Genomic DNA, 20267 nt, shown 5'->3' on the forward strand with positions numbered 1-20267 from the left:
TGATAGTGCAAATTTCTAGGGACTATAGACTATGGTAAACTGCGTGTTACCTAATTGCTATAAATCATTCGGCCTTAGTTGGTTGTCATATAGGTCAACCTTAAATTTTTATCCAAGAAAGGATTTATAGGATTGTACTTCGTTAATGCCTGGCCACCGTGTGGCATTCAGGCGTTCAATCCACTTGGCCTCTTGTTGGAGTATCCTCCTGTCCCAATCACCCCCCCTTGGGTCTTGAGGAATTACTGCTAGGACAATAAAAGTCGCAACAGATGTGTCGAATCTGTGGCATAAATCGAGATGTCTACTAATGGGACTAAGCATTTTCCCATTTGTTGAGTAATATACATGGTCACGTATCCTTTGCCATAAGTGGCGGATAGTCTTACCCACATAGAATATCCCACATCTACACGTCATCAAGTATATTACACCTTGGGTGTTACAGTCTGCCCGAAAACATGGACAGAATGTCTCACCGTTGGGCAAGTGGAATTTGTGGCCTGTGGATACCCAGGAGCAAAAAGAGCAGTGTCTGCAAGTGTATATACCCATTCTATTGGTCGTTTGAGCCTGTGAGGATGTAAAGTGGCTCCTAGTCAGCTTATCACGCAAGGATGGTGCTTTTTTAAAAACGATCTCAGGGTGGTCACTGATATATTTCTTTAGGATGGGGTCCTCAGATAAAATATGCCAGTGCTGCTGTAGTATATTGTGTAATTGGTACTGTTGGTGCGAGTATTGTGTGATGAATTTCGTTGTTGAATGTTCCTCCCCCCTGGGTTCCTTGGAGAAAAGGAGTGCATTTCTAGATTGGTCACACGCTTTATTAAAGGCTTTGCGGAGTAGGGACTTGGAGTATCCCCGTTTAAGGAGACGTTCCCTCAGTAAGTCCGCATGGTGTTTGAAATCATTATCAGTAGTACAATTCCTCCTAAGGCGGATGTACTGTGCATAGGGGATACTTTGTACCAGGGTGGATGGGTGGGCACTAGAGGCATAAGGTATCGCATTCCCTGCCGTCTCTTTGCGGTAAAGTGTAGTGGCCAGACATAGATTGGCGTCCTTGTAGATCATTAGATCTAAAAACAAAATTTTGTGTAAGTCGCTATTGTAAGTGAACTTTAAATTAAACGTATTGCTATTTAGATGATCTACAAAAGAAGCCAGTGTTTGTTGGGACCCAGTCCATATGATGAAAATGTCATCGATGTATCTTAGCCATACCAACACCATTTACTCTGGCTGGTACATTACTTGCTATATCCCAGTTCCTCTGTCTATTTCCCCTTTTTGGTTTCTCCTTTCTCTCTCCCTTCACCCCTTCCCCCCCCCTCCCCCCCCCCCCTTTCCTTGCCTCTCTCTCTTTCTTTCCCTCCCTGACCCCCACCCCCCATCTAGTTGTGCCTTATGCTCTCTTCTACATATGAATGTTCTGGTTTTACCACAGATGTACATTGGTTATTATTACCCCCCTTTTTTGGACAGTTGGGATTCTCTAGCTCACTACCCCCCTTGAGTCTACCGGTGATATAAATCTCTTTACCAGACACGTCCCCTCATGTTATCACAGGTCACCATATGCGTGTTGAATCTTGGGCCTTTGGGATCGCTTCCTCACGGTACTCAGTGGTTCTGATTGAGACGCACTATTGAAAAGTCTTTATGCAAAAATAATATTAATATGCTACTGTATGTTTGTTTTTTTTGTTTTTTGGTGTATGTCCTTCTCTATTATTTCCCATTACAGGTAACCCAAACAAGCTCCTGAAGAAGCATTCAAATTTGCGAAACATGTAGAGCCATACCAAGCTATATCAGTTTGAGGTTATTTAATGGGAACGGAAGGGGTTTATCCCTCCCTCTGATATAGGGGCTATTCCCCGATCCGTTCTCATACATTTATGTAGTGACATATAATACCAATTTCCGCAATGTACTGCGTTTTTTAAAAAATGTTTACGTTTATGTGATTCTTTTTTAAATTTGTGTATAAATAAAAGTTTACATTGATTTTTATGATTGGTGCCTACAAAGTCCATCTGTTTCGTTCTCCTGGGTATTTTTACCCCCCCCTTCCTGTTTTCTAAGACTTAAAATAGGACGTTGGCACTGCTCTACATATGAGACCTCCACAGTCCATCCTGTGATGAGATCTAATAACCCTCCAATCTTTCAGTATCGATAGGGTGGTAGCACCCGCTTATTGTGTGATGGTTTACTATCTTTTTAAAACAAACTTGTTTTGTTTTTTTCCCCCCTCCCCTTTCTTACTGCTCAGTGTCTGAGCGAAGTATACACCCCGGCACTACTTGCTTAATATTCCAGTGTGATACCTGAGCTTCCTGCAGTAATTAATTCGTACCTCTCTTATCTATAGTGTTCCCCCTTTGAGATACCTGCATTTCAGACTAGTCCCTGCCTAAGAGAACGACAATGGACTTTGTAGGGGAGGCCTGGTCTGGCTACATGAGTGAACTGCATAATAATTGTAACACTTCTACTAGAGATGATCTAGCGCTCAACCAATACCTTGCCAAGGCCAGAAGACTTCTTAAAAAGAAGTCGAATCTATACTGGCATATTGAATTTTTTCAACAGTACATATTAGATAACATCTGCCCAACTGGACTCAGGATACAATTATTCCCTTCTTTTAAGAATGTTACTCCGGAACTAAAATGGTTATGGGAACAAGAACTTACAAAATGTAGCATTGAACTGATTAGACTGCTAGTGGCCCAGTACAGGACAGATCTAGCGGCGCTAGACCAGGAACTCATCTCTCTACAGACGCAACAAGATGCGGTAAAAGGCCATGCTCAGTTTGACAAAAAATGGCAGGAATTGAAGGAATATTTGAACAGACTTAATAAGGACATCATATCAAAGAAACAAACCAAAATGTTTAGGGACAAGACGGCCTTCGTGGAAGGCTATGCTTATCGGTGGCATTTGATGCCACAGAACAAAAGAATGAGACAGGGCACTAAAAATAGCCATAATGACCCAAGCTACTCTTCCAAGGAGGAGGACACTGAATTGGATTCATCTTTTGCCTCCTCTTCTACACGACCCCCCTCACAATCCACCAATACACGTACCAACTCCCACTCTGGCCCACGTAAAAGAAGTCTGGGAGGGAACCAATCTCGCACCCCACACCCCAAAAAACGACCTGACGAAATCACTAAACAACATTCACAAATGGCCAAAACACAACCCCAATGCCCACCTTCGGGCCCCAATACAGGGACCATGGAAGGTACTCACTCCATCACACACCTAGGCCATTTAGCCACACAAGCACTTACAATGTTACAAAACCCAACAGGATCTAATGCTAATCCTGTCCCTAATATTGGCCCTAGTGGCCCTAATACGATGACACGTGGCTCTACCAACACGGTATTACACCAACCGAACACCACAATACCAGTAATGTTCCCCACCAAACAAAGCACGTTGGATGCTCATGTTACCTCTGTAGCATCACCTTCTTCAAATTTTCCCTCACCCCTGAACCCACCCCCTCCCACGTAGAACTGGATATCATTAACCTTTCTCCTTATTCCTTTTCTCAAGTGGATTTTGACCTTTTAAGATTCGGTCTAAGTTTTTGCCCTACTCCACAAATGGACAAATATGATACCATTAAAGATTTATATCTCTTTTGTAGAAGACTAACTTACAAATATCTCTTTGATGATCAATATATACGTTCCAAAAAAGACAAGGAACTGTCTGAAAACATTAAACACTTCACTATGGAGGAATTCAGGGCCTTCAGAGATCTCATCCTCCTACTGGAGGAGAATGAGAGGTCCGGGTCCCTAACAACCCCGACTGATACGACTACTCTACCGGTACCAAAACCCAAAATATTTAAACCTAAGTCTAAAAAATTTCCAGACCTTACGAGCAATCCACACATTTGGGCATTCCTTATAGCCGCCACAAGTGACCTTAGGCGACTGACACTAGATCCATTACCAAAAAATCTACGATCTGACCAACTACAATCCCTAGAAAAACTACGTAATTACCCTGACCTGATTATTAAACAGTCATATAAAGGGGGCAATATTGTACTGATGACGGAACAACAATATATCAAAATGTGCCTCAATATTTTAAACAATAAAACATGGTATCGCAGAATTTCTGCGAGTGTCAGTCACCGGTTTGCTAACGAATATAAATCCCTTATAGGGGAGGCATACTATATGGGTTTGATAGACCAGGACACCTACAACTTTTTGGATAACAAATTTCCTCGCATGGCTACATTCTATGCATTACCAAAGGTCCATAAGAACCTGAAAGCCCCCCCTGGTCGCCCCATAGTGTCGGCAATAGGCTCATTGACAGAAAATGCAAGCAGGTTTGTTGATTTCTTTCTGACTCCCCATGTCCGGCGACTACCTTCATATGTGCGGGACACCCTAGACCTCCTTAAACAGATTGAAGGGGTGACGGTCCCTCCCGATGCCCTGCTCGTGACTTTGGATGTGGAGGCTTTGTACTCCAGCATCCCTCACGAGCAGGGTGTCGGGATGGTCCGCTCGTTCCTCATGGAGGAAGACCATCATTTATGGCCCTTTAATGATTTCGTGTTAAGACTACTTCTCTTTATACTGACACACAATTGCTTTCTATTTAATGGCTCCCACTACCTCCAGGTACAGGGCGTGGCTATGGGCATATGTTGTGCCCCCGCCTACGCCAATCTGTACCTGGGGGGGTGGGAAAGCTATGTCTTCTCAAACGAGCAACTTAGCAGCCATACCAATGAGGTGTTGGTATGGCTAAGATACATCGATGACATTTTCATCATATGGACCGGGTCCCAACAAACACTGGCTTCTTTTGTAGATCATCTAAATAGCAATACGTTTAATTTAAAGTTCACTTACAATAGCGACTTACACAAAATTTTGTTTTTAGATCTAACGATCTACAAGGACGCCAATCTATGTCTGGCCACTACACTTTACCGCAAAGAGACGGCAGGGAATACGATACTTCATGCCTCTAGCGCCCACCCATCCACCCTGGTACGAAGTATCCCCTATGCACAGTACATCCGCCTTAGGAGGAATTGTACTACTGATAATGATTTCAAACACCATGCGGACTTACTCAGGGAACGTCTCCTTAAACGGGGATACTCCAAGTCCCTACTCCGCAAAGCCTTTAATAAAGCCTGTGACCAATCTAGAAATGCACTCCTTTTCTCCAAGGAACCCAGGGGGGAGGAACATTCAACGACGAAATTCATCACACAATACTCGCACCAACAGTACCAATTACACAATATACTACAGCAACACTGGCATATTTTATCTGAGGACCCCCATCCTAAAGAAATATATCAGTGACCACCCTGAGATCGTTTTTAAAAAAGCACCATCCTTGCGTGATAAGCTGACTAGGAGCCATTTTGCATCCTCACAGGCTCAAACGACCAATAGAATGGGTATATACACTAGTGGACACTGCTCTTTTTGCCCCTGGGTATCCACAGACCACAAATTCCAATTGCCCAACGGTGAGACATTCTGTCCACGTTTTCGGGCAGACTGTAACACCCAAGGTGTAATATACTTGATGACGTGTAGATGTGGGATATTCTATGTGGGTAAGACCATCCGCCACTTATGGCAAAGGATACGTGACCACGTATATTACTCAACAAATGGGAAAATGCTTAGTCCCATTAGTAGACATCTCGATTTATGCCACAGATTCGACACCTCTGTTGCGACTTTTATTGTCCTAGCAGTAATTCCTCAAGACCCAAGGGGGGGTGATTGGGACAGGAGGATACTCCAACAAGAGGCCAAGTGGATTGAACGCCTGAATGCCACACGGTGGCCAGGCATTAACGAAGTACAATCCTATAAATCCTTTCTTGGATAAAAATTTAAGGTTGACCTATATGACAACCAACTAGGGCCAAATGATTTATAGCAATTAGGTAACACGCAGTTTACCATAGTCTATAGTCCCTAGAAATTTGCACTATCAATCCACTGGCCCCTCCCTTTTTTAGGACAGGAGATCCTCCTGTCCACTGCTCCGCCCATCGCGGGCACTTCTGCAGCTAAACATAGTCTATTATACCCCTTGCTAGTGTTGTGTATGGATATTAGTGGTCTTACCGAGTTTAAGTATTGTTTAATCGCAGGAAATCGCAAACTTGTAATCACACTGTTATTTGCAAAATGTATATGCGTATTGTATTTCTTCTATCAGCATTAACTATTAGTATGCATTTGTAAGTTGTATCACCATGAATGGAGCCATTCCCTTCATGGTAACGAACATTTTAATCATGTAGACTGGCCTTGCGTCTCAGGCCAGTTACAAGTACTGAGGTGAGCTGACCCCGGTCCCTATCAACTTGCTGGTGTCTGGATCACATGTGCGGCCGGTAAGCCGCATTCTGCCCTCCCCTTGCTCTTTGGGGAATTGTGTCTGTGGCGTTCGGTGTAGATCTACCCCTCTCCCCCTGGATTTACAATGCACACTCCATGATGTGTGTGTTGATATCTCCAGACTTTCCATCTGTTGGTCCCAGCCTTTACAGCGCTTTACACGCTGTATCTAGGAGGAACCACTAGGGGGAGCTCACAGATCTATTACCTATAGGACTGCTCTCCCTCCTCACATCGTTTTCCATGACAGAGGCCTGTCTGACCACTGAGCATGTGCGATGGGATGTGAGTGCGTGCGCAGCTTCGTTCGGCCGAATCAGGTGATGCATGTCTTACACACCTGATTGGGACGTGTATTTAAGGCTGTCAGTAACAGGCTTATACCACGCCACTACCCTCCATGGTGCTCTGATGCCTGGGTGTCACCTGTTGAACAAAACAAGCTGTCTGGTAAGAGTATGCTGGATTTATACAAATCTAAACTAAATGCTCTGTAGCTGTACTCTGTTTGTGCAACTAGATGAAACCTGATATTTCTCTCACTCATTAATATAGATGGCGGTCCTGGGAGCTTATTAGATAGCTCCTTGCTGGGATAGGATCAGAGCTCTATTGCAGCCATGTTAGTCAAGATCTATTTTGTGCCAGGTTTACAAGCAAGTAGCTGATTTATGCTGTTTACAAGACCTGCTCACCTGTATTACCCTACAAGGTAGGAGCAGTCCTTCATGTGCAATTATTTAACCCTATAGGCATACCTGTACTTAGCATGTATATGAGGATCTGTTTATGCCATTTGATTTATTGGTATAACGGCACACTATAAGGAGCTGGTCTCAATATTGGCTAATTAGATATTATCTACATCTTCAGATTACAGTCTCTGGATTCCCTTATGCACCTTGGTCATTGGAGGCTTTGTCTCTGAATGCATGGCTTTTCAATTATCCATAACCTCTACCTGATCTGAAGACGGATCCATTTACTCTGGCTGGTACATTACTTGCTATATCCCAGTTCCTCTGTCTATTTCCCCTTTTTGGTTTCTCCTTTCTCTCTCCTCTCTCTCCCTCCCCCCCCCCTTTTTCCTTCCCCCCCCCCCTTTCCTTGCCTCTCTCTCTTTCTTTCCCTCCCTGACCCCCACCCCCCATCTAGTTGTGCCTTATGCTCTCTTCTACATATGAATGTTCCGGTTTTACCACAGATGTACATTGGTTATTATTACCCCCCTTTTTTGGACAGTTGGGATTCTCTAGCTCACTACCCCCCTTGAGTCTACTGGTGATATAAATCTCTTTACCAGACACGTCCCCGCATGTTATCACAGGTCACCATATGCGTGTTGAATCTTGGGCCTTTGGGATCGCTTCCTCATGGTACTCAGTGGTTCTGATTGAGACGCACTATTGAAAAGTCTTTATGCAAAAATAATATTAATATGCTACTGTATGTTTGTTTTTTTTGTTTTTTGGTGTATGTCCTTCTCTATTAGTTCCCATTACAGGTAACCCAAACAAGCTCCTGAAGAAGCATTCAAATTTGCGTAACATGTACAGCCATACCGAGCTATATCAGTTTGAGGGTATTTAATGGGAACGGAAGGGGTTTATCCCTCCCTCTGATATAGGGGCTATTCCCCGATCCGTTCTCATACATTTATGTAGTGACATATAATACCAATTTCCACAATGTACTGCGTTTTTTAAAAAATGTTTACGTTTATGTGATTCTTTTTAAATTTGTGTATAAATAAAAGTTTACATTGATTTTTATGATTGGTGCCTACAAAGTCCATCTGTTTCGTTCTCCTGGGTATTTTTACCCCCCCCTTCCTGTTTTCTAAGACCTTCAAGGAGGTACCGCCATTCCTCCAGGGCAGTTTTAATAGCCAAGAGCTCTCGATCTCCCACATCATAATTCCTTTCAGATGGACTCATCTTCCGCGAGGAGAGGGCCACAGGATGGAGTAACGACTTAGGACCCTGACGTTGGGATAAGACTGCCCCTGTGGCAACTTCAGAGGCGTCAACCTCTAAGATGTAAGGGAGGACCGGATCAGGATGTTGCAGGATAGGTGCGGAGCTAAAGAGGAATTTGAGCTTATCAAAAGCTGATTGGGCTTCTGAAGACCACAGGAACCGAGTATGTAAACGGGTAACTTGGGTGATTGGTGAGATGATGGAGGAAAAGTTCTTTATAAACCTCCTATAAAAGTTTGCAAACCCCACAAATCTTTGTACTCCCTTTTTATCCGATGGAGTTGGCCAGTCCAAGATTGCCTGTACCTTTTGCGGGTCCATGGCAACACCACCAGTGGAGATAATTAGCCCCAGGAATTGTATTGACTCCTTTTCAAAATCACACTTCTCTGCTTTTACATAGAGTTTGTGCTTACGTAGAGTGTGCAGAACTGTCCTTACATGTGTACGATGGAGCTCCAGGGTGGTTGAAAATATCAGGATATCATCCAGGTATATGATGACGAAGTAATCCAGAAATTCTCGAAAAATATCGTTTACGAAATGTTGGAATGTGGCCGGGGCGTTGCACAATCCAAATGGCATCACTAAGTACTCGAAATGTCCAAAGCGAGTTCTAAATGCTGTTTTCCATTCGTCACCCTCTCGGATGCGAACGAGATTGTAGGCTCCTCGAAGGTCAAGCTTAGTAAATATTCGGGCAGTAAGGAGTCTGTGGAAAAGTTCCGGAACTAGAGGAAGAGGGTAACGTTTTTTTATAGTGATTTTATTGAGCTCCCTGTAATCCACACATGGTCTTAGGGATTTGTCCCTTTTTTCGACAAAAAAGATTCCAGCTCCAGCAGGAGAAGAGGAGGAATGGATGAAGCCTTTCTCCAGGTTTTCATCAATGTATTGTCGCAATGTTCCAATGTTCCTAGTTCCATCTCCGAGAGGGGGAATATGCGACCGAATGGGATTTCGGGTCCTGGGAGTAATTCAATTGGACAATCGTATGACCGGTGTGGTGGCAGGACCTCAGCCTTTTTCTTGTCAAAGACGTCTGAAAACTCCTGGTAGGGCGGTGGAATACTCTGGTTGTTGACAGGTACAGGTTGAACTGACAGGCAACTGGCTACATTACTGGTTTGAGGGGCAAGACAGTGCTGTAGGCAATAAGGTGAAGTGAATGAAATTTCTTTCCTGATCCAGTTGATCTGGGGGTTGTGGGCTTGGAGCCATGGGGTACCCAAGATGACGGGGAACATAGGTGAGCTTAGAATGTCGAAACGTATGAATTCCTGATGACCATCAGGAGTAGTAACCAAAAGAGGAACGGTCTCTTGTGTCACAGGACCGGAACTAGGCAGGGTGCCATCAGCCAGGAGAACTACCAATCTATGGTTCTTGGGAAGTAGGGCCAGACCGAGCTTTACTGCTAAGTCCAAGTCCAAGAAACAACTGCATGCCCCGGAGTCGACTATGGCCTGAAGCTGAACCCCCTTGTCGGCCAACTGTAGCGTGATGGAAAGGATAAGGTGAGAAGTGGAAGTTCTGGACACCTGGAAGTACACTGGAGAGTTCTTGGGTACCTTGCTGGGCCTTATGGGGCAGTTGCTCAGGAAATGTCCCTTTCGGCCACAATAGAGACAGAGATTGGCTTAACGCTTTTTCCTCAGGAGTCAGTGCGGATCGCACCAAACCAACGGGCTTAGCGCCGATCTCTGGTACCAGCACTTTGGGAGTCTGAGAACGTTCAGCCTGGCGCTCCTGAAGGCGTCTATCCAACTGGATGGATAGTTGAATGAGCCCCTCGACCCTGGCCAACTCATCCTTAAGGGATTCAGAAAGCCCCAGGTGCAACTGGTATTTCAACGCAGCCTCATTCCAGTCTGTATCGGCAGACCACCGGCGGAAGTCCACAGTATAGTCTTCCACCGGGCGCTGTTTCTGTTGAAGAGAATGCAGAGCGGCCTCAGCGGTGGCTGTACGCTGGGGGTCTTCATACAATTGCGACAAGGCCATAAAGAATGTTTCCACTGAACTAGTAGCTGGGTCCTTCTGTTCCCATAACCTGTGGGCCCATGCCTGGGGTTCATTGGTCAGCAGGGAGATAAGAAAGCCAACTTTGACATTCTCAGTGGAAAAGGTACGGGGTTGCAGAGCCAGATATAACAGGCAGGCATTCTTGAAGGATCTGAATTTCTGCCCGTCTCCAGAGAAACATTCAGGGGTAGGTACCCGCGGTTCTGGGGGCAAAATCAGTACTGAAGAGGCCGTAGCAGGAAGATTGGTGGAGGAAGAACCAGGATCCAAAAAGGCAGATGGTAGCATAAAATGTTGGAGTTTTCCTTCTAATTGAAGGTATCCTTCCTGAAGAATAAATAATGATATTTGAAGCGCTTCACAATGTGCATGAAAATGAATATATAAGAATAAATATAAATAGTAAAATAAATCCAGCGGTGAGTAAAAATTCCTAAAAAATCCAGCAATCAAAATAGTGTAAAATTATAAAAAATTAGTGACACCAAATGTGTAAAAAAATTCACATAAAAAATCCACATAAAAATAAATATATAGGGATGTATTCAGAAGGTTCAATTATACAGGTGTAGAATCCTGATTGGTATAGAGCTTTTGATCACTAGCAAAGCTGTTTAAAAACACTTGCTTAATCAAGGTGCTCATTGACCTTCATAGTAACAATGTGCTTTTTGCTTATATTCACAACCAATGTGAGAATCATAAACAGGCAGATAAGAGAAAAAAACAATCATTGTGCAATAGTTAGGATACCAAGGTACACAGGCAAACTTCAATCCACTCACGTGTGCCTTATAATGATAAGGCATATGCAGGTTTTACTATAGCAGTCAGCCACCTTAGACAGGAGCAGATTCAGTGCAGTACACTGTGTGATACTGCTGATCTGCACAGAGCGTCCTTGGCTCCTCCCACGCGTTACATCACAGTCACGTGACTTTTTCAAGTATTGGGGACGCACCTCTGCCGGCCTCAGTCATGGCTGGATTATACTGTCAGAGTCCTGGATGTAAGGCCAGATTGCAGAGGGGGCACCCCTTGCGGCTAAGTGCAGCGTAACCCTGGGAGTGAGACAGGGAGTACGGTGCCCAAAGGTGCACGGGTTGCCAGAGCGCTGTTGCTGAGTAGCAGATAGCAGGGAGCTGCTGGGGTGCGCTGGTAAGGTTGAAGGGCAACCGTGCAAGGAGGGATTCCAGGTATGGAGCCGTGGAGCAACCAGGAGCAGAGCAGAGTCAGAGCCAGGCCAATGGTCATTCAGCACAGGAATCAGTCCAAGGTGAGGTACAACAGGATAATCAGGAACAGAGAAGGTAGCCGAGCCAGGGGTCAAACACAGGAGGACGATCAAGGTACAGATGCAGAGCCGAAGAATAGTCAGGTCCAAGCCGGGGTCAATGCAGGCGGAATACTGGAGCAGTCAGGCAAGCCGAGTAGTAACAGGAAGCAGGTATCACAACAGGAACAAGGAACACAGGAAGCTGATGATAATCCAGCAACCAGCATGCACCAGCAGCAGGCTTAAATAGGCAGAAGGGCGCCACCATGAGGAATACTGGCAGAATTACCTGTCCTACGGTTATCACCCTGACAGTGTGCTTGACGATGACTGGTAAAGCCTGGAGTGGTGACATCATGCATAGGTTCCCATGTCCCATCTGATGTTGGCGCTCCCTCCTCTCTCCTGCATACACCACTGGCTCACACAGGGGATAACATGACTGGACAGCCTGAAAATAGGTGTTTACATCTTTTCTACACAGGTTAGCCATCATAGGCATTAGGAGGGGGAATTTTATAATATTTCAGTTAATGGGAGCTACATATGTCATATTCACACTATAATACTTGTTGCAGCATCGCGCCGGGATCAATACCCCAATGGCAAAGTGCTGCAACAAGTATTATAGTGTGAATATGACATACTGTACTGTATGTAGCTCCCATTAACTGAAATATTGAAAAATAAAACCCTACTGGGTAGTGAGTCCTATATCACCAGTGCTGCAAGAAACCTCAACCTCATTGTGCAAATAAAGCACAGGAAATGTCATATAACAATTCATCAAATACAATAATTCTAAGATAGCCCTACTGGGTAGTGAATCCAAATCACCAGTGCTGCAAGAACACACACTTGTGCAAATATATAAATAAAGAAACTAATTTCATATAATAATCAATAAAAAGCATCCAAAAACATGGCTATGAATGGACTTTATGGCTATGGATTAACTTTTTATTGATTATTATATAAAATGAGTTTGTTTATTTATTTATATATTTGCACAATTGTGTGTTTTTGCAGCACTGGTGATTTGGATTCACTGAGAGAGAGGCAGAGAGACACATTGGGATCAGAGAGACGGTGGAGCTGAGGGAAAGGGGGGGCTGAGAGAGGGAGAGGGGCCTGAGGGGGAGATGAGAGAGACTGCTAGCCCTACCTTCCATGCCAGTCTGTCTCCTTGATCCGGGGGTGCTTTGATGCTTCCAGCGGCTCCCTGGCAACTTCTGCCTCCTTGCATGTCGTCTGGGTCCTCAGTCAGCCTATTCTCCGGGCCTCATGTTAGTGCAGAGAGGAAGTTTGAGCAATCCATGCTCTGGAGGCACAGGAGATGCTGCGCCCGCTGCTTCTCATCTCTTGGGGGGGGGCGGGGTCAGGGGGGCTAAGTCAAGGAGGAGGCGGCCGTGATGGAACTATTCTCCCCAGTCCCGGGCTCTCAGGCAGCCAGCCTATCTGTCCTCGGCTCGGCCCCTTGCTGATCACCACCGTGAGACGGATCCCCCAGCTGCCCGCCCATACTCCAAGAACTGCCGCTGTTGCTGAGCAACGTGGAATCTCCTGCATCATAAGTTTAACAAGGGGCTTTTATTCCCGTGTTAGAAGGTCCACACTCATGACAGCACCCCTCTAAATTTTGCGCCCAGGGCGGTGGCCCCCCTCGCACCCCCCACGCTACGCCACTGTTACAGGGGGCCAAATAATGGAGGACAAGCAATGTGTCATATAACATGCTTTAACCTCCCTGGCGGTATGATTATTTTGGATTTTAGGTGCTGAAAGCGGTACAATTATTTTGCATGGAAATTTGGCGTTCTATATTGTAGGCCTGTAATTCTTAACAATAACACACCTAAATCTGTCCACCAAGATTCTAGTAGATATCCCGGGTATGATGAAGTTTGAAACACAAAAACATAAATTATAATATAATAAATAAATATAAATAATTAAAAAAATAATAATAATATAATAATAATAATAAAATACATTTCCTCGCGATTCACTATTGCTCAATTCTGCAATTGTTCTAATTTACTATCGCTGTTTTCTAGCTGGTCGAAAGCCACTTTTGACGTAAAGGGACACTTTTTGGTTGCTATGAATAATCTCAAGTTTCCAGGCAGAAAGAACAGTATATATAATATAAAACTGCATGCAGGGCATTGGATAAAGCACTGGGGACAAAAGGGATGTGAAATAATTTCATGCAGTACTGTAATCTGTAAGATCACAGTGTACCGTATGTGTTATGATTTTTACTTTTTTTTAATTTGCCGCCAGGCTCCGCCCCTGTGCATCGCAACACTCACAGGGAACAGAGCCTGGCACAGAGAGCCTTCGGAAGAGACAGAGCCCGCAGACACAGCGGGGGACATCGCAGGATCCTGGGGACAAGGTAAGTAATACCGCACCAGGATCCTGCAATGTAATCCCGAGTGTGGCTCGGGGTTACCGCTAATGGTGCTGAAATTTAACCCTGAGCCACACTCGGGAAAACCGTCAGGGAGGTTAAAGGAGCAGGATCCTTTTTTTGTGGGGTTAACAAACGCTTTAATGGCCAGGCTATTTTTTGCGATACTGCACTGCGTCACTTTAATTGACAATTGCACGGTCGTGCCACACTGTACCCAAATAAAATTGATGTCCTTTTTTCCCACAAGTAGAGCTTTCTTTTGGTAGTATTTAATCACCTCTTCGGTTTTTATTTTTTGCGTTTTAAACAAGAAAAAAGAGCAACAATTTTGAAAAAAAAAAACAATATTTTTGTTTTACTTTTTGCTATAATAAATATCCCAAAAAATTATTTTTAAAAACAAATTTCTTCATCAGATTAGGCCGATATATATTTTTCTACATATTCTTTGTAAAAAAAAAAAAAAAAAAAAAGTATATATTGATTGGTTAACATAAAAGTTATAGCGTCTACAAAAACAGGCATATATTTACTAGTACTAGGCGATGATCAGCAATTTTTAGCGGGACTGCGACATTGTGGCAGACAGATCAGACACTTTTGACACATTTTTGGGACCATTGACATTTATACAGTGATCAGTGCTATAAAAATGATTACTGTGTAAATGTCATTGGCAGGGAAGAGGTTAACATTAGCGGGCGATCAAGATAAATGTGTTCCCTCATGAGTGTTTCTAACTGTGGGGGGATGGGATTGACTGGAGGAGGATTCATATCGCTGTTCCTAATTACTAGGAACAGCAGATCTGTCTCGATTCCCTTGTCAAAATGGAGATTTGTGTGTTTACACACACAAATCCCTGTTCTGGCTCTCCTGCCCGTGATCACGGGTGGCCGGCAGACATCATGGCCACCAGCCATGCGCATCGGGCCCCCCTCCATGCAGTGTGCATGCGTGCACCTGCTATGGCTCTTAAAGGAGCTGATGTACCCATACGTGGATATGCAGGGAACGAGCTAACTTGCCGACGTAAATGTGCGTGAGCTGGTCAGCAAGTGGTTAAGGTAATTGTAAACTCTTTTTTTTTTTTTAATATCAAACATGTTATACTTACCTCCTCTGTGCAGTGGATTTGCACAGGGGAGCCTGGATCCTCTTCTTCTCAGGTCTCTCTCAGCTGCTACTGGCCCCTCCCTCATGTCACGTACCCCCACAGCAAGCAGCAGTTCAGCCCCTCTCTGTCTCTCTGATTGGCTAACTGACTTTGACAGCTGCGGAAGCCAATGGCGCCACTGCTGTGCCTCAGCCAATCCTTGATGGCTGAGGGACTCGTGGACATTGCAGGACAGAGATGGGGATCAGCTAAGTATTAAGGGGGCTGAGAGGGGCTGGCTTTTTATCTGAATACATATAATGCATTCACATAAAAACCTTCTGACTTTACAACTCCTTTAACAGCTTTGCAAAAGGAAACCCGTGAAGCATCAGTAAAATACAAAAAAAATGTAGTTTTTTTAAAAGGTTGTTGCCTCTGTGCTTCTGAGTTGTGCTAAAATACATAAAACTGTGCTATAGGTTATCTCCACATTTCAAAAAGCATTATCTGCACTTATAAAATGGGATTAGCTAATTTAGCAAAGCCCCTATATAAAGGCATTATAGAGCAGAGGTTTCTATTTTTTCATTATGCTCTTTCATGTGCATAATGCACATCACAGTGCTTTTCCATAGCTTTTTCAGGTCTGCTACACCACAACACTGCACATTCTCAGTCAATTATCATCATCATCCTCAACAAAACTGACGGATCATATTTTTCTAGTTTGTTAGTACTTATACATAGCTTGGTAGATATGTGTGTGTCAGTAAATTACTATATTGATTTTACAGTGCATGTAATACAGAAAATAATTTTGTAGTGTTCTTGTGTTGTAAACTACAAATAATCAATTATTTTTATAATCTCTTTTTCCAAGGTTGTGCTAGCACAAAAAATGGTTGCATTATTTACATGTGTATTTTTATTTGGCTTTTAAACAAAGAGACAATCATTTTTTTGGGCACTGGCAGTGATCATTGTGCAGCAAGTATAGTGTTTAAGTCACCAAGACACTCAAGCTTCCATGCACATCATGCCAAGTAGTACAGTTTAAATTATTTTAATAATTTTATTGCAACATATGTTTTGGTTTATGGACCTTACTTTACTGGGAGACACTTAAAATAAAATGTCAGCAATGTCATAAAGGAAAAGAGACGGCCATAAAAGTGACTCTGATATTTAACATTCAGGTGCCCCTTCAACCTAGCATAACATTTCAGGAGAGGGAAAGTAAAGTAAAATAATCAGGTCAAGATCCATGTGTCTCTGGCTGGCAAGTTCCCACATCTGAGACTAAAAACAAAAACTCTACTAATAGTTCTCCTGTATATCATATGCCCAAACTGAAGTTTTGCCATGTCATATTGTACCTAAGGAGACCAAAAAAAGAATCCATACTGTGGATAAGTTGCTGTCATTCATATAACATTTTTTTTCTCCCTTTCCTACCAGACACTCTCCTCAGCAATAACAACAAAAACTTTACCTAAAGAGGAGGTCCAGCCTCCTTCATAAAAAAAAATAAAAGTCAGCAGCTACAAATACTGTAGCTGCTGACTTTTAATATTAAGAAACTTACCTGTCCAGGGATCCGGCGATGTTGGCATCCCAGCTGATTTTTACATCAGCTCTTGGGTGCTGCCGCCACGATTGCTTCTAAGGGAAACCAGCAGTGAAGCAGCTTCACAATCGGTTCCCTACTGTGCATGCGCAAAGTGCGCTGCACTTTCTGAATGGCCCGGTGGTGGGGAAAGGAGAAGGGGGGACGAACTATTGGGTGATCTCGCTGCGGCGAGGTCTCCCGGAAGTGAAGATGGGTACCTGTCAAAAACAATGTACCCACTCCCGCCAAAACATGCCAAATGTGGCACTGGAGGGGGGTGGAGGCATATAAGTAGAGCTTCCACTTTGGCTGGAGCTCCACTTTAACAAATACTTCCCCTTTTTTTTATGTTGAAAGCACAACAAAGGTTAAGTGTATATAGGAACTCAGATTGGGCAATTAAAAAAAAAATCATTTTAAATATGTTTTATAATGTTGGGTGTAGGAACTGTAGAAAAATTCCACAAAATGCGTTCTGCTTTTTTTATGAACTAACAATTTCCTGAAAGAAGAATCTATAATTTGTCTTTTCCAAGATCTAGGAGCTGTCTATGACCTCTTTGCATTTGTTCCCACTCTTTAAAATACAAACAGTCAGATTATAACAAAATGAATTAGTTTGCATAATGAACAGCAGCTAATAGGTGTGATGTGTAAGGCACTCACCAGAGTGACCCATTTGTAATTATGCATGTAAATGTATTCAAAGAATCATGAAAAGACATTAAAGAAAGAATTAACTTTTTTTTCTCTTGTTAGAGAAAAAAGTTAGTGTCAGTATAGCAAAATGAATTGTTTATTGCTGAATACTGAAATTAGAAATGTATTGCTGATAATTAAGAAACTAGGGTTTAAAATAAAGTTTCAAAAATCAAATAAGCCTTTTAAAAGCAGAAATTCTGATCTTTTTTTCTTTCAAGACTGCAAAACTGTTTAAAGATGCTATTGCCAAAAGAATGTTTTTACACAAAAAAAGATAACTATACTATATATATAAAAGGACAACATTATCACGAAGCGGGGATGCATATACTATATACATTATCTGCTATATCACTATTTTACTGTACCTGTTTTTAATGTTAGTGGGTGAGCATTTGAAAGCCACCATCTGTTGTTGCTTAGCTTGTGGTTAGAGTTGAATGAATATTGTAAGGACGCCCAAACACAGTTCCAATCTCAACCGGTTCCTGTTGATTTGAACCATGTGTGGGCAGGCTGAATGTACCAGGTTGATCGAATAATCAACTTGAGCAAAACCAACCTGTCGGCTTCACATGAGATTATTGCTAGTGGCTTCTATAGCCTGTAGCAATAATCACTGCCTTCTTTTGGCGGTGACCGCTTCCCCCTCCCACCCCCTCCGAGAGCAGACATTTGCTCAGCAGGAGGGATTCCCCTGTCAGCACTGTGTTTGCACTTCATTTGGAGAATATAAGCAGCTTTGTCCACATGCGTTGCTGTACACCCAGGTATGGGGGAGTATGGGACACTCTATCTTTCTCTCCCTCAAGTGACCAATCACTAGACCCAAGCACTGTCCCATGGGAGTCACAGCTGACCCTACACTGATCAAAATGAATCTAGTCCAGCAGGGAAGTGGGGTCCTAATCAGAATTCAATAGTTTAACTGACTTCTGTTGAAGAGACATGCTGGAATATTTTCCATCAAACTGCTGCAGCCGCTGATCAGTGTAGTCTGACAGAGGCAGGTGCCACTGTCAGAATGCAATGTTCCAGTCTGCACTCAATGATTGCTGCTGGATTTATTTCTGGGGACATTAATAAGCTTTATTTTAAAAGCTGGTAAGTATGCAATGTTTTATGTTTATAAAGGATTTTGAATTCAGTGCTGTTTTTTTTTTTTTTTAGTTTAAACTCTTTAAAAAAACTCTTTAAGAAAAGTTTATGGCCAGCTTAAGCACTGATTGTTAATGGTCATTTATTTATAGTGAACCATTTAATTTACCTAGTATAGGAAAAGTAGACATTTACTTTAAGAATAAGATATTTTTACCAAATAAGGATGAAGGTCAAGGAAAATACCCATTCAAGTATTATAACATTATAAGCAATAAATACCACACTAAGATGTCCTTGTAAAGAGTTATTCAGGTTGTTATGCCAGAAAAGTAATATGTTTCCAATTCAGGAACACTTCTAGATACAAAAGGTAACAAGATTGCAGTAAAATACAATTTGTTAACCATTGCAAACACTAGGTGAGGATTTTGTAGCATAGAAATTCAAACAAAGCACAGCCCTAAAGTCAAAATCCAGTATCCCTCATTCCCCATGTGCACATTTTCAGCCTCACACTCCCCTTGGACCCATCCTCTTATTTTTTTTTTTTAACTGTATATAATATATATATATATATATATATATATATATATATATATATATATATATATATATATATATATATATATATATATATATATATATATATAAAATGTCTGGTCACGTGACTACCCTTTGCAGCATTCTCCTATAAGTCCAGGAGACAGAGCCTTGACATGTTGGGCTCACAGGTAGTGGGGTAAATGACACTAGATGTGAGTCAACATGAAAGATCAGCACCATCTGGTGGTCGAAGAGACTTAATTCAAGATAGGATGAGTATAGCAGCAAGATCTGTTCTGTTAACCCTTTTGGTTTCAATACTTCCGGAGTCACTAACGCATAGCAAGTACAGATGAGGAAATGATTATATGCATAGTTTGTTCTATGTCAGGTATAAAAAAGGACTGAAAGCTTGATCACGAAGCAGATAGCATTTTAATAGGTGGGCTATGACAGCTACCATTTTTTTCTCCTGGTAGTTTCCCTTTAAACGGAAAGCTACAGTGTATTTTCAGTGAGCATATAAAGTATTTTGAATTATTTTGTCATATGGCTTTCATATTTTATATGCTTACGCTATCATATTTTGGTTCTATTGTATCAAATATATACAGTATTTTTGTAATTTACTGACTAAAGAGAGCTCTCAGTGATTCAATGCTATCACTTTGCTTCATGATTGAAAACTGTTTATATTAGATATCAGCCAATATACATACACAGTTTACAATGAGTCAGCTAACCTTTAAATAAGTTTAAACATTTTTTTTTTTTTTTTTAACGTAGTGCACTATGGGTCTCTCCTGCACCTATTTCTCTTTTTTCTTTGTTACTCAGTGGTGACCATAGCCCACAGACATTTAAATCAGCCACTCTTCTCAATGTGCTTTTCTGCACCGAACTGCTTCTTCTTTGGAGTAGGAGCAAAAATAAAGCATACCAGTTGTTTACTTTTTGTGAAACCAGTTTCTGATATATGCTTATATCTCTTATGTCGTGTACACACGAGCGGATTTTCCGTCTGAAAAAATTTGGATGGTTTTTCTGACGGAATTCCGCTCAAGCCTGCCTTGC

This window comes from Aquarana catesbeiana, linkage group LG02 (assembly GCF_042186555.1).
Source record: "Aquarana catesbeiana isolate 2022-GZ linkage group LG02, ASM4218655v1, whole genome shotgun sequence".
In the NCBI taxonomy this organism is placed as follows: Eukaryota; Metazoa; Chordata; class Amphibia; order Anura; family Ranidae; genus Aquarana; species Aquarana catesbeiana.